Source organism: Mustela nivalis (assembly GCF_964662115.1).
Source record: "Mustela nivalis genome assembly, chromosome: 5".
Lineage (NCBI taxonomy): Eukaryota > Metazoa > Chordata > Mammalia > Carnivora > Mustelidae > Mustela > Mustela nivalis.
In genome coordinates, this window is record NC_139024.1 from 134455388 (window position 1) to 134470554 (window position 15167).

The window sequence follows — 15167 nt, forward strand, 5'->3', positions numbered from 1 at the left end:
GAATTACCAGAATATATTACTTGATTGATGGCTTTAACAAATCTATGGTAACTGGAGAAGATACTGACACCGAGGACAGAAAACAGAATTGGGGATCTCCTTCGGATGTGTTGGGTCCATACAGTTCCTCTAGTAGACCATCAAGGCACAGAAAGCCCCCTGATATCTTTCCTGACACAAGGTAGGGAGATTGAGTGACTGGTTAACAGATAGCTAAAATATGGGAATTGAAAAAATAAATAAATAAAATATGAGTTACCTATGGTTTTGTCATGGATAAACAAAGTAAATGAGGGATTTTTATTTCATTTTTAATTTGATTCTTCTCTTTGTTTTTTTATGTGTTTATTTAAATTCCGGTTACTTAACATCCAGTGCTATATTAGTTTCAGGTGTACAGTACAGCGATTCCACACTTCCATACCTCACCCAGTGGCCTTACTCCCCATCGCCTCTTTCCCCCATCCTCTCACTCACCTCTTTTCTGGTAACCATCAATTTGTTCCCTAGAGGTAAGAGTTTGTGTCTTGGTTTAGTTCTCTCTCTCTCTCTCTCTTTTTGTTCTTTGTTCATTTGTTTTATCATGAAGGATTTTTAAATGCCAAGTGAGTACCTATTATAAACTAGACACTCGGGTTTTTTTGTTTGTTTGTTTAGAGAGCTACATGTGTACTCTGGCCTAACAGTACTCTCTTCTCTCTCTAATGAAAATGTAAAAAATAAGTATCCGTTCCTAGCACGTGTCTCTATTTCTCATCTTCCTTTTCTAATTATCTCTGTGTTTTAGAAAAAGTCATTCTATTTTATTTATTTATTTATTTTTAAAGATTTCATTCACTTACCTGCCAGACAGAGATCATAAGTAGGCAGAGAGGCAGGCAAAGAGAGAGGGGGAAGCTGACTCCCTGCTGAGCAGAAGACCCAATGTGGGGCTCAATCCCAGGACCCCGAGACCATGACCTGAGCTGAAGGCAGAGGCTTTAACCCACTAAGCTACCCAGGCGCCCGAAAAAGTCATTCTATTTAAAAGGCAATAGTTTAGCATAATTAATTTGAGATTTTAAAGTGTCTTCTATCAACTTAAAAAGAAAAGACACACAGGGGCGCCTGGGTGGCTCAGTTGGTTAAGCGTCTGACTGTTGATTTTGACTCAGATCATAATCTCGGTTGGGGTGCTGGGGTCAAGCCCCATGTCAGTGTCCATGCTCACTGAGGAGTCTGTTTGAGGATTCTCTCCCACTTCCCCTCCTCCTGCTTATGCTCTCTCTTGCTCCCAAATAAATACATAAATATTTTAAAAAGAAAAGAAAGAAAAGACACAAACAAGCATTTCAGGACATTGGGAATAAGGTTATTTGTGAATGAGGCCACTTCCCTACCGGATTCACTCCCTCCTAAGAGCAGGGAGTAGAGCTGTGGACAGCTTTGCACCTAATGTGCTCATATGCTGAAAGAGGATGGCTCTGCAGAAGGGTTCTTGGCAATAATTTCCAGATTAGTTTCTCAGCCTTGCCACTGTTGTTATTTGGGGCCATATAATGCAGTCTTTTGTGCCTGGCAACATCCCTGGCTTCCACCCATTAGTAGTACACACAATCCCAATTGTGATAACCACCAGTATTTCCTAACATTGCCAGATTCCCTTGGGGGACAAAATTTCCCCCAGTCAAGAACCACTGTTCTATAAGGATAGATGGAGGTTAGATAGTGCTAGAGGATGACACTAACAGAAAATATTAGAAATCTATCCTCAGACTTAGTGTGTTTTGGTATTTATAACAACATGATCTCAGGGGTGCCTGGGTGGCTCAGTCTGTTAAGCATTGGCTTTCAACTGGGGTCATTATCCCAGGGTCCTGGGATTTGAGCCCTGGGTCAGGCTTCCCTGCTCAACAGAGAGTCTGCTTCTCTCCCACCCCTGCCCCTACCCTTGCTCTTGCGTTCACTCTGGCTCTCTCAAATAAAAATATAACAACAAAATCTGAGATTTTAGAACTGAAATCCCAATTCAGTACATGGTATTTTTGCCCTTAATTTCAGTAAAATAAAGCCACCAAGATCAGCCTCAATGCCAGGGGCCTCAACCACACACAGAGACATATATTCATCTTTAAGTTCTCTGCTCACATATCTCATGTGAGAATTTGGTATGCATTAAAAATATTACTTTGTGAGCAAGTGTATGTTCCAGTTTTACAAAATGAAATTGTTTCTGCTATCAAATTTTACCTGGGTGTGAATTTTTACAACTGAGATATTAATCCTTGAAAAAAGATTTTTATAATGGAAATGCTGACACAACCTTAGCTGCCCTGTTTCGAATGGCATCATTATATTATTCCACTCTTGACCATGTCTGTGTTCTGAAAACAGTGGTGGCATTGTCTGCCTCTGAATGGTGCCAAAGGACTGAGGAGGGGAAGGATTTGGCACTGATATCAGAGTGGGGGAAATAATTTAAAATAAAAAATACACTTTACGTGCATGACTCATTCATTCAACTCAGGGGATTTGCTAAAATGAATAACTAGGCTTGATCCATATAGGATTTGTATGTTTCACCACCTGTGGTATATCAAACTGAGGATGATGCTTCTGGTTCCATCTTTCAGACTATCTTAACTGAGTCTTGAACCTGCTAAAATGATTGCCCAATGATAAGCAGCCTCTCTAATAGACTTCACTTCTCTTCAGTCTAACTTAATATTTTAATTTCCTGGTAGACTCAGTAGCTCTAAACCTAGCAGATATGGACAGCTTGAAATAATATTTTTTGTCTTGTTCCATACACAGGACTGTCCCAAGTGCATACACACACACACACACACAGAGGCATGCATCCTGTTATCTCCTTGTGCCATCTTAAAACAACTTTTTACAAAACGAATATACTTTGTGTTTGGTGTTGGCAATATTGCAGGTCCCAGATACTTTTCAGTTTCCTACTTACACGTGGTGGGGAGGGAAGAAAAGAAATGGAAGGGCTTCTACCAAAGGCCCACCTGCATTTCCTCTTCCTCTTCCCAAGGACAGAAATGAGAACCTTCTCCAAGTGATAAACAAGCTTCATGACTGATGGCCCCTTCCTACTGCCCTTCACCATCCTCAGGAATGGAAAAAGTAGTTGAAGACAGTTAATAATGAAAGTCAAGAGAAAGAAGTGAGAATGGGAAAGATAAAATGCAAAATTATCAAAGCATGAGTTAGGAGGAAAAACATCTTTTAATGAGGGGGAAAACTTGTGGAAAATACTGAAATATTTATGAGCATAACAAAATATGCTCTTAAACTGGTTTGCTGTACAGCACAGGGCAGAAAATGTATCACTGTTTCTAGAATGGAAAGGGTATTAAAGATTCAACATATGCGTGTTGGCTTCCATTTTTGAGTTGTCATTAAACAAAAACCTTTTATTGTTATAGAAAAAGTACTTGAAAGATTCTAACCAAAAAGGAGCCTTAGTAAATTTAATGTACTCTTTGATTTTAAGTTCTTGGCTCACATACTGCACATTTGTGTCCACGCCTTTGTTCACGGACATTTGCGACCTCTTGAGGGAGTGCAAATATCCCTGCATATCCATCAGCTGCTGCTGCTTCAAAGGGTAGCTTGTATTCCAGTTACCTCCAAAATCCTGGTGGCTGGAGTGACAATTATGGAAGAGACGTATTTCAGAGCATCCTCTGTGGTCCGGGAAGAGAAGATACTTTACTTTCTGTTTAGAAGCATGTACTCCATGTCCCCCTCTCAACTCCTTTCTGAGAGTCCATGTGATTTAGTGTCAGTGGAGTTTCTCTCCCTTTTTCCCATCTGCTGTTAGCAAGAGCAGGGAACATTGATTGGATCTGTCAGCACAGTGGTGTCTGCTGAAAGGGTTAATCTTACTCTGAATACGAAACAGAAGAGGCACTTGGGAGAGGGAGATCCCCTTGCTATAGAAATGACAGACGAGTCACCTCAGATTGTCATTAAAAGCAGTTCCTATTTCTGTAGGTAGTTCTCAATTTCAGCTTTTTTAAATTATCACTTTTTTAAAAATATGGTGTTTTTCGTGGTAAACACCAGGGTAAGCTCCCTAGCATTTCACTATTGACGATCACTTCCTTATTAGTTGGCCTGCATTTACAGCCCTACAAACACGCTCCCCATATTAAATTCTGCCATTCAGTGTGGGCTCTGCCGTACAGTATGTGTGTTCTGAAACAATTAGATAGCAGCACAAGCAAGAAGCGAATTCCTGCCCTGAAGCTCCTAAGTTTAATAAAGTATGTTATTTCCAGTAAACCCCTTTAATATGAGTATAGGATTATGTTATTGTTCACCAAATGCATTTAAATATTTAAATGTTTAAATGACATCAGCAAACACCTAAAACTTATTTCCTGTTGCAATGAAATATATTTTTGCAGTCTTAGAGCTCCCCACATTAATAATAATTAAAAGGTTAGAAGACAGTCGTAATTATAGTAATCACTCAGCCTTTCCCCTCATTGTTTGGAACAAACAAGTGTTTTCTAAATGTCTTAACTGGTCTGTCTTATGTTCCATTCTTCTTTTTTTAATCTAACATGTAAGAAAGAGTGTTTGATTGATGGAACATCCCCTTCCACAACCCCTCCAGTAAATCTCTCAAAGTCCTTAACCTTGTGCAGCCTGCTTGATAGAGCATTTGCTGTTGTTTATAGTCTGTTATCCCTGGGATTGGCTTTCCGTGTAATAAAGTACTAAAAATCTCATAGAGTAGGATCAACTTGGGTGTTCTGCGGTTTGCATGGTGGTTGTTATGCCTAATTCCCACAGCAGAGAAGGGAATTAGAGGGAGCATCATAAAGAACAAAAGTTAGTGGGTTACCAGCTGAGTAAAGCCCTCCCTGTGAACAGGTTTGGGTAACAGTGATATTTCTAAAAGGGAGGGCAATGACACTTACGTGAGGTTGGTCTTAGGAAGCAGTTGCAGGTCTGGATCCAATAATGTATCATTGACTGCGTCTGGAATAGATCGCCTGGATAAATGAAGTGAACTCTTACCCTGCTGGGAGCTTTTTTGCTGTGTGCTCTGTGCTTATTAGCCTCCTAGCCCCTAGTTTGACCCTGTTCCCTTTTTAAATTAATGCATCTCCAATTCCCTAATCTAGACATTTTTTTTTAATCTCATGTTTCTTTGTTTCCACCCAATTTGAGGAAATAGCTGAGGAGTTTTCAACTGTTTACCCAGAGGCAAAATTAACAGGTGCATTCAGGGTTATTGTAGGACTCATCAAATACACTGAGGGCCTGGCCCAATTCCAGTTTTGATAAACAAACCAGCATTGTAAATTAATTGAAAACTGACAGAGATGAAAAGCGTTATTTAGAGGTCTAGATGAAAGTTTTACCGTGTGTGTGTGCTGAAGAGCCTCAAGACGACATGGATTTTGACACTTAGGTTCATAAGGAGTTTCTAATGAACAGAACTTGGGTAATAGAAACTGAAGCTGAACCCAAGGAGGGAGGGCATTTTTAACACAGTCTGGGAATGTATTTACATCCGATAGCAACTTGGCACAAGGAAGAAACTATTCAGAAGTTTGCCACGTGTTTGCTGCCAGTTTGTGCCTTTATTTGGAGGTACTTTATTTGGAAGTTGCCTGTGAATAACTGTGGAGAATTAGGAAGAAAACACACCAGAAAAAATAGGATGTCTCTGAATATTCTGCAGCGGAGCACGTAAGGATCACTTACAGGGAAACAAATGGTATTTTATATGCAGCAAATGTCTTCAGGTACAAAAAGCTCTTTAAGACCTAACTTCCTTATTATGAAAAATGAACTTCATATTTTGCAAAGAACACTCACTTTTTCTGAGCAATTCTGGCTCCACGAAAAATGTTTTGAAAAGTTCTTTGTTAGATAGAAAGAAGGGATTGCAAAACTGTCATAATACCAATGGTTTTGCTTTTTTACAGAATATGACAGCTTCAATCTGAACTTCTGATTCTCTAGAAATAATAAGGTAATTCTTATGGTATATTCGTTTTAGAATGAGGAGGTTATGATAAAGATTTAAGAAAGTCTGATACAGCAAAGCAATTCTAGGATTTGTTTTTGCAATGACAAAATTGTCTTATTCGGCATAACCTGAGAACACTTATTGGGTATTCACAAGTTACTCGCAAATAAGAAGCTTTCCTGTTGTGCTTATTTTGTGTTTGTTTTATACTCATTAACAAGTTGACAAACTTTTTTGCATCTGGAGAGTAAAAGAAATAGCATCACTTGCTTCTTCACCTATGTTATCTACTTTAAGAAAGACATATACATCAAGTCACTATATTCCTGCTTGCCTGCCTGTGCTGTCCGTTCATTAGAATATGTGGCCTGTGAATGCATGAACACTAAACCATTTGATCTACATGCTTCTGGTAGTCATATTCCTTTATGGAAATCCTTGCTAGATTTTTTTTCTGAAATGTAGCTTTTTTGTTGTTGTTGTTCTATTTATGTATCAAGCCTCTAGGCTTTCATTGCTATCACAAATACCTTATACATAATAGATACACAGTATTTGCTTAACAATTTAATCAAGTGACTAAATCACAGGAAGAATAAAACATCCTTAGAGCGTACACTTACAGGTCTAGGCCAGTGTTTCTCAACCAGTGGTGATCGTGTCCCTAGGGGACCGCTGGCAGTGTCTGGAGACAATTTTGATTGTTTTACCGGGGGGCAGTACTACTAGCCTCTGGTGGGAGGAAGCTAGGGCTGCGGCTGCATCTCCTGCAGTGCACAGGCCAGCTGACCAGCAAAGAACAAGCCAGCTGAAAAACTGTTCTGATGGAAGAGAAGACCTATAAACAGCTGTTCCTGCCTACCAGCCTTCTTCACCATTCTTCACAAACACCCTCCCTAGTTGATTCTTCCATTCCTGGGGTGTCAACACCCATGTGCACTCTAATCCCAAATTTTTGTCTCCACTCCAGATTTCTCCATGTACCCAGCCCTATATAGCCTGCCCTCTTGCCATCTTACTCTCTCAAAGGTTATCTCACACAAAGAGCATCTAATACAGAATTCATCTTCCCTCCAAACATTTGTTCACAGCACTCTGCTAAGCACATGGTTGGCACTCAAAAAAGAAAATGTTAATTCAAACTGTAAGAGTGGCCCAAGGCAGGGAGTAGTGTCAAGAGAAGGTATCAGCAGGCGTTCGGAGTGAAGATAAAGTGTTTTACGCTTAAGAGCAGGGAGGACTTGGAGGGGAGTTGGAGGAGCCGAGATCCATGGATATTGTTCGGGGAGGGTGGCATTTGAGCTGGGCACTGAAAGATACATAGCATTTTAGCTGCCTGGGATTCTGGGTGGAGGAAATAGACGAACAAAGGTATAGAGACTAAAAAGTGGGACTGTGACACTGGAATATGTGATGGAATGCTCTGTTTAGAGCATTGCCTACTGAAGGGAAGTACTAGATGATGAAAATAGAAAAATTAGTTGGTGCCTGAGCATGAAAAATGTAAATGCAAAGCTGAGAAGTCCGCGTTACTCTGTAGGCAGTGGAAAGCCATGAAGATAGAAAGTAGACATGATTCTAGGTGGATTTCAGGAAGATTAAACTAATCTCAGTGCCTGGACCACCCACTGCTTTTCACCTCTCATCCTTCAAGTCTCAGTTTCAGTGTCACTTCCTCAGAGTCTTCCCCGGCTCTCAAGGCTTGGCTTAATGCCCTTGCTGTCCCACTCTCACGGTAACTTCTGCCTGTCTTGTATAAATCTTGTCACTATCTTTCCTCCTCCTAAGCTGCTTACTGTCCCCTTAGACTGTAAACTCTCAAGTCAGGGACTTTGTCTGTCTTGATCTACCCAAATGCTAAGACCAGTGCAGATCAGAATTTCACCCTGGTTGACAGAGATGTTGCATAGGCCCGACCCTGGAGAATTTACCAACTGATCAATATTGGGATAGAGTAGAAGGATGAATCAAGGATGACTCTAGGGTTCTAAGCTTGCCTAACAGGGAGCATGTGGTGCATTAATAGGGGTAGAAAACAAATGGGTTGACACACAGCCAGTAGAAAAGAAGCTGAGTTCCATGTTGCACATGCTGAGTCAGTGGTAGTGTGGAGAAATTCAGCAGGTATGGGAAATGAGGAAGAGAACAGGGCATGCAGGTTCAGATGTGAAAGTAAATTACATTAGGGGCATTTCAAAACCCGAGATGTACTGAATAAGCTTCTGCTATTTTGATCTTTTGAACATTGTTAAGAAGGGGAATTTCACCACTGCCCCTATTGTCTTTCTTGGGATCTTCCAGAATTCTTCAGGAACATTTACATCTTAAGGCGACATAGATTTTGACACTTATGTTCATAATAAGGAGTTTCTAATGAAAAGAACTTGGGTAATAGAAACTGAAGCTGAGCCAAAGTGGGGGTGGGGGGGGCACAGTAGTGCTTCTTTAATACATCTGAAGGGTCAGTAATGATGTCAGCTACTCTTTTTCCCGTAGAGTCATTTCCACCATAACCATTTGTTTTGCGAGGGTTTTTGCCTTCTTGGATCAGTAGAGTCAAACTGACAAATTTGCTACATCCTAAAAGATATGGGTTGTGAAACTTCAAATGTTAAAAAAATATCAGCTCAGAGGCTCTCCTGGGGCTTTGTCACGTGGTAAATGTGACCCTGCTTCTGACCACATCTCTACCTTTCACTTACTCTCATCACCTGCTCTTCTTGCCCAACCTTAATTTTCCAGAATACAGGTTACAATTTATTAGTCTCCAGTAGAAGAGATAGAAGTTTGTAATGCAGGATTTCAAAAGATGTAGAGAGTATTTCTCTCGGTGTTCCTTATGCCTTCCAAACCCGGTTTCTCCATTCCAACCAGACTCTTAGTTTTCCCATCTTTCCTGCTCTCTCTAAAAAGAAACCCAGTCTTTTTTTTTTTTTTTTTAAATAAACTGTGGTTCACTTTAACCCAGTGTTGAAGTAGTTTTGTTTCTTTTTATTGGTTTTGATCATTTTAGAGATAAAAAGACATTAGAAGTCATCTTGTCTGGCCTCCTCCTATAGTTCCTCACTTTACATTACCAAGGAAGCTTCAGGGTGAATGGCTTTCCCAGGGACCCACACTGTAGGCCTGGGGTTCAAACCTGCCTTGCTGTGTTATCATGCATGAATATTGCTGTGAGAACTTAGAAGGACACTCCGTGAACAGACCAAATAATAAAGAGCACTCTGAGAGGGTCTCAATTATGGTAGATACCCATTTAATATTTGTAAGCAATGAAGTGGCTGGCTAATAAAATTATGAGCCAGTATATTATTCTGATATCATCTAGTGCATTTTATATGAGAACTGTTTGTATATGTCTGTTTGTGGTATGTGTACATGTGTGTACATCTGTGTTCATTGATGAATGTTACAAAGAGAATTTAGGCATATTTTTCTTCCACTAAAAGCATAAACAAACTCTTGAGCATGATATAATAAACTATGGATATGAGATCCATCTTGCTTTCTGCCATTAAATCTATTTATGACTTTATGTAAGCCACTTATTTTACTTTTAATGTGTAATATAGAAATCATTAGGAGTCACATGATGATATTGACAAATTATTTCAATCTTAGATGTAAAATTCCAAGCAACATCAAAACAATTTGTCTTTGCATTATTTCAAATGTCCCATTTTCCTCAATAACCAGAGTCAATTTCATAATCAGTCTGAACATGAGCAAAATACTAAGAATACATGATTTAAATGCATTGAGCTATCACAGCATTTACTGAGCAGTGCAATAAAACCTAAAGATTTCTTCTAAGGCCAAATTTTCATTTCATTTGGAGGGAGCCACTTAATTTAGACATAATCCATTTGCATTAAGAAATGTTATCTTGGGGCGCCTGGGCAGCTCAGTGGGTTAAGCCGCTGCCTTCGGCTCAGGTCATGATCTCAGGGTCCTGGGATCGAGTCCCACATCGGGCTCTCTGCTCAGCAGGGGGCCTGCTTCCCTTCCTCTCTCTCTGCCTGCCTCTCTGCCTACTTGTGATCTCTCTCTGTCAAATAAATAAATAAAATCTTAAAAAAAAAAAAAAAGAAATGTTATCTTAAGATTACAGAAGCAATTCTCTGTTTTTAATTTCTACTTAAATGAAGTTATCTAAGAGAGAAGTCAACCTATTTATAAAAAGGATGAATTTGGACTTAGGCCAAAAGTTCCTTTGAAATGTATTTTCATACAGTAATACAAGTTGCTAGATATAGGCAGCTTGTACATTCATTAACTTTGCCATAATTTCTAACCAAAATATTATAACCAACAAAAAAAACCACTGCTAAAATCCAATTTTTTTAGATCCCTCCAGAGTAAATGTGTAGATTGTTATATTTCTTGATATAAAGTTTTGAAAAATATTCTATGATAAGGAAGACTAGTGATTTCAGAAAAATTCAAACTAAATGTAAAAAATATGCCAGGCATTTAAGTTTCAAGATGCAAGTTAAATGCAAAAAGGATGGTATGCCAAGAATTTTAAGTTTAATCCTGAGATAGGTAAAAACTGTTCGAAGTAGGTTTGCTATGATATTAACTATTTTAGAGACCAAAGTTGACCATATATCATATGGTTCAAGTACACATAATCCATTCAGCAAGGATTCAGCAAGGACTCACTCTAGTCTTTGAACTGAAAAATGTTCATTCTACTTGTAGTCTTTATTTTTTTTAGGATGTTTTTATTTAGGCAATATACTATACTTGAAAAATATAAGGTTTAGAGGCAATCTTGTGTTTAAACCCCAAGTCTGCCACTTAACCAATTGTGAACACAGGGGCAATAAGACATGTGAGTGGGATCACTGTGAGAATTACATCTGGTGGCATATTTAAGGCTGCTAATATGCTTCCCAGCAATTGGTAGATATTCAATAAATATATTTGTTGCTGTTGTGATCACCCGTATATTTATGTTGAAAGTAAGACCTACAAACAAGGTAAGGAAAAAGGTTCTAGAGTGAAAATCTGAATAGAAGGCTGGCATCATCACTCACCAGCAGTTCAGACAGCTGTGTGGGCATGGCGGCACCCATCCCGCCACCCATTCTTCTTCTGGAGGGCCCAGCGGTGTAGGGCATGGTGGTATCAGTGGCTGCCCCATGCTCGGCCAGGGTAGATTTTAACAACATGGGCCTTGCATTGGAGAAAGCCACAATAGGGCCCCAGTCATTATGGTTTTGTTGTTTTTCTACCTTAACTGTACATTGATGTAGGTTCTTTTCTAAAATAGGGGTCAGGAGACCCAAAAGGATTGACAGATGACTCCTTTTGATCCACATGGTCATGGCCTGCTTGGTGCATCAATGGATCTGCCTGCTGCTCAAGGTGGCACCTCCTGCTGCTCTGAGGGCCACCCAGTTTGGTGTGGGCAGTGACACTGGCACATCAGCATGTGACTCGTAGTCCGTACCTTCCATTACCTACCACCTAGGCAGAACCCAACCATGAAACAGAGTTAGATATTCTTTTACTAAAAATAAGCAATTTAAGCCTCTGTATCTCTTTACAACCTTTGAAGGTAGTTTGTCTTCTTTCTCCCAGTCCTTTCTCTCGAATTAGGATACTTTTAGCTTTAGAAGTAGCAGAAAAACTCAAATTAAATTGGCCTTAACTGTTACACATTGTCACACATGACCTAAAACACTAGGCTCTACTGTTGGCTGATCCATTGTTGCCCAGGACCCAGGCTGTGTCCTCTCTGCTGTCCATAGTATAAGCTTCATCCCCAGGCTGGCCCCTGAAGATGCCTGTAGGTCAACTGCCAATAGCAGTGAAGGCCGCATTCCTCACCACCTAGAGAAATAGAGATGATGTCCAGTGGCTTTTCCAGAATTCCCTGACAGACCTCTCCTATCTCATTGGCTTATGTTGAGTCATATACCATTTCTGTCCTGCTGGTCAAATGAGTGGAATTGCTCTGATAGTCTTACACTAGAGCTGTGGTCTGCTTCCCTGAGGTACAAAGATACCCAAACTACTGGGGTTCTCTTAGGAAGGGAGAAGGCAGGAAATCACTCAGGCCATTACAACAAATCCATCACAGAATACTTCCTGGAGGAGGGGATGTTTGTGCTGAGTTTTGAAAAATAAGTAAAGTTAGAAGGTAAGGAAGAAATTTTAAGTAGATGGAAAGAACATGTACAGAAATTTCAGATGCCTGAAACAACATGGCCTTTTGGAGGGAACCATAAGTACATGACTATAGAGAATGACAATAATGAGATATGAGCCTGAGGAAGAGGCCTTTTTATGTCACAGCCAAGCTTCAGTTCCACTCCAAATTATAGAATATGCAGACTAGATATGGGGAAGATTCTGCGTTAAGACTAAGATTGGGAAAACGGAGAGGAAGTGATCTTTAGAGAAATACTTCAGAGGCAGGGTTGCAGGACTTCCTGGCCAGTGGGCTAGAAGGGAATGAAGAGAAAGGAGCCAAGTGATGGACCTGACAAGTCCCCGGTCTTTCAGCCTCTGCAGTTACCTGTGTTAGCATCATTTCTGATAGTGTCTCTTTGCCCACATGCACCCGCACACAGACACAGAAATTTCTAGCCCAGTGACATTGCAGAAGTAGGTACACGCTTGCAAAATATTAATTTTTATTTGTTCTTTTTTCCCATTGTAATATTAATGGCTTTCCCCTTCCCAGTTTTTAGAAAACTTATAATAGAATGATTTCATTAGTTTGAGGATACTGGACAAAAAAAAAAAAAAGACTCTTTAAGAAAGATTTGGTGATTTCTGATTAGCTGATTTTTAGAGAAAATTGGTCATTTCGACCCTCAGTATTTGGCTACTATCTACTTGTGAATTTGCTGGGCTACATGTAAATTTCATTTTGTAATTAGAGCTTGGGAGAAAACATACTATTTTCTAGTATCATGTTTCTTACAGATGATTGAAATATGCTTAGTCAACCTCCTCTCTAAATAAAGTTCACCTTTGAACTAAAGACCAAACTGGAAACAAGGAATGCCTTGAAATATCTGGGGATGTTCTGAAAGCAAGGGATTATAGAGAAGGCGTCCATTTTATTTTTAGCACTTCCAGCCCTTTGGCACTCCCTAAAGATAAATGCCCAAGACTTATCGGCCATACTCTTTTACTGCTTAGGAGCTTTTTACATTGCTAAAGCATTAGTTAACAAAACCTGAAAACAAATTCTAGAGAATTTAAAATGTATAGCTTGTTCAGTCTCTTGATACCTAAATTCTGTATACTCTTGGTCCATGTGTCAACATCGGGGAAACATGAAGAAAGCTTGACTCATAAATTTCAGTCTGTGCTATTTATTTTTAATGTGTATTATGCATACAGTGGACCTTGATTATGCAGTAGTCCACCCACACAAAGTAAATGGCTGCCAAATCCAGTAAGCACCAAACTGCCACTGAGGCATTTTACCCAACCCAAATGCCGTTTACTGAGACGACAGTGGAGACCACACATTACGGCTATTCTACAGAGCTTTTAAAAGTCCAGCCTGTTCACTTGGCCTGTTTTGGCTTCCTACAGAAAACAGGCTTCTGGATCAGCTGGACACCAGAGCCCAGACTCTCTACTCCGTGTTCTACTTGGAAGTGCAGCTGACCCAGACTTTGGTTTCTTAAAGTAGCCAAAAACTAGCATCTGGCCCTAATTTAGACTCAGCTTATGGGCTCCCCACTAGCAGCAGCAGCAAATACTTCTCTTACTCTCTTTCCTCTCTCGCTTGGACAGGACACCAGGTTGGGGAGAGGACATCAGTAATATATGCTTCTATTTTCTCCCTGAACTCTCACTTCCAGGAAGCTTCTTCTTTCTACTTGTGCAAATCTATTTGGCATTTCTCGTTGTCACCTTTGCCTTGGCAAAGCTGTTGTTGTGACTGCCGTCTTTAGTTAATACCCATTCCAAACCAGTTATTGAGAATCCGCTATTGAGAACCCGCCAGGCACAACACATGTGTTCTGGAAGTGTGTGTAAGGCAAGTGGAACATGTGAACCGTGTTGTCATTCCTGAGGTGATGGCCTAGCTGCTTCTTCCAGGTGTGAGGTCTTGAAATGTCTGCATGGAGCAACATCTGTTTTATCTTTGAACATTTGCATTGCCTAATGAGGGCTTTTTATTTCCCAATCTTTTGGATTAAAATATGTTCCTAAAATTTGAACATCTGAAGACCACTTGTTTTGTATATTAGATGCTGTGGGGGCCTTAAATGAAGGGAGGAAAAATGCAGTCCCCCTCATGGGTGCTTCCCGCTAGGTGTCTGCTGCCTCACAAACTTGGGAGGAGTTTAAAAAATAATACTTCCCAAAGCATGAAGTAAATCAAAGTAAAGTTGATTTCAAACAAGCAAATGAACGAAAATGGTTCCCAAAGTATTCCTCTCATGACTGTGAGTTAAAGAGGCAACTGATTCCAAAACATCCCCACAAAGGCTCAGGGTTCACGAGAGCCAAAACATGGGCCCATGGCCTCTCAGCCCTGCCACCGCCTTGTCGCATTGTCAGCGTGACTGGCAGCCCACGCTGCGCCTTCCGCAGGTAGCTTCTAGTGACAAGTGCTTTTGGCTCTTTCTGACAGAGCTCATTGTGGAACAACAAGGTTTTATTCCCAGTTTCTGGGAGAGAATTACAGCATCAGTTGGAATAGTACATGTGACTTGGAATTGACTAGAGAGGTCAAAATGATGGATCTGAGATATACTTGAAGGGATAATTGTACACAACCAGTTTAAAAGCTGGTAAATATTTAAGGGTCAGAGGTTAAATGTCAAAGCCACAGAGCTTGGGCTCGGCTCCATAAAGTATTAAGAATGACTGCTAATTAAATCCAGGGTATATTTCACCAAAGGGAAATAAATTTGACAGCTAACAACCAATACTGGATTACCACCTTACAGAGGTTAGGGATCATGCTAGTAATTGTAGATGGTTTACAGTTTTTAACCCAATAGTAATCTGGAGGATGATTGCTTACAGTTACAGATTACCACACTAAACAAAGTTAAGTCTTATGAGTCAAAAAAAGTATTACCAAAAGACCTATAGATCTTGGTCCCCTGTCTTACTTTTTGTTTAAAACTAAATGCCCTGTGGCAGCTTCAGAGCAAATCCCTAAAACAAATGCAGTCAAAAGACACGCTCA

The 15167-nt window shown here is 40.1% G+C and overlaps 1 protein-coding gene across 1 annotated transcript in view; it reads left to right on the forward strand.

Annotated features, from left to right (window-relative positions):
- The window catches only part of LOC309864919 (GDP-mannose 4,6 dehydratase), a 511379-nt gene that overhangs the window by 411065 nt on the left and 85147 nt on the right, over positions 1-15167 (forward strand). The gene's annotated exons all lie outside the window — the stretch shown is intronic.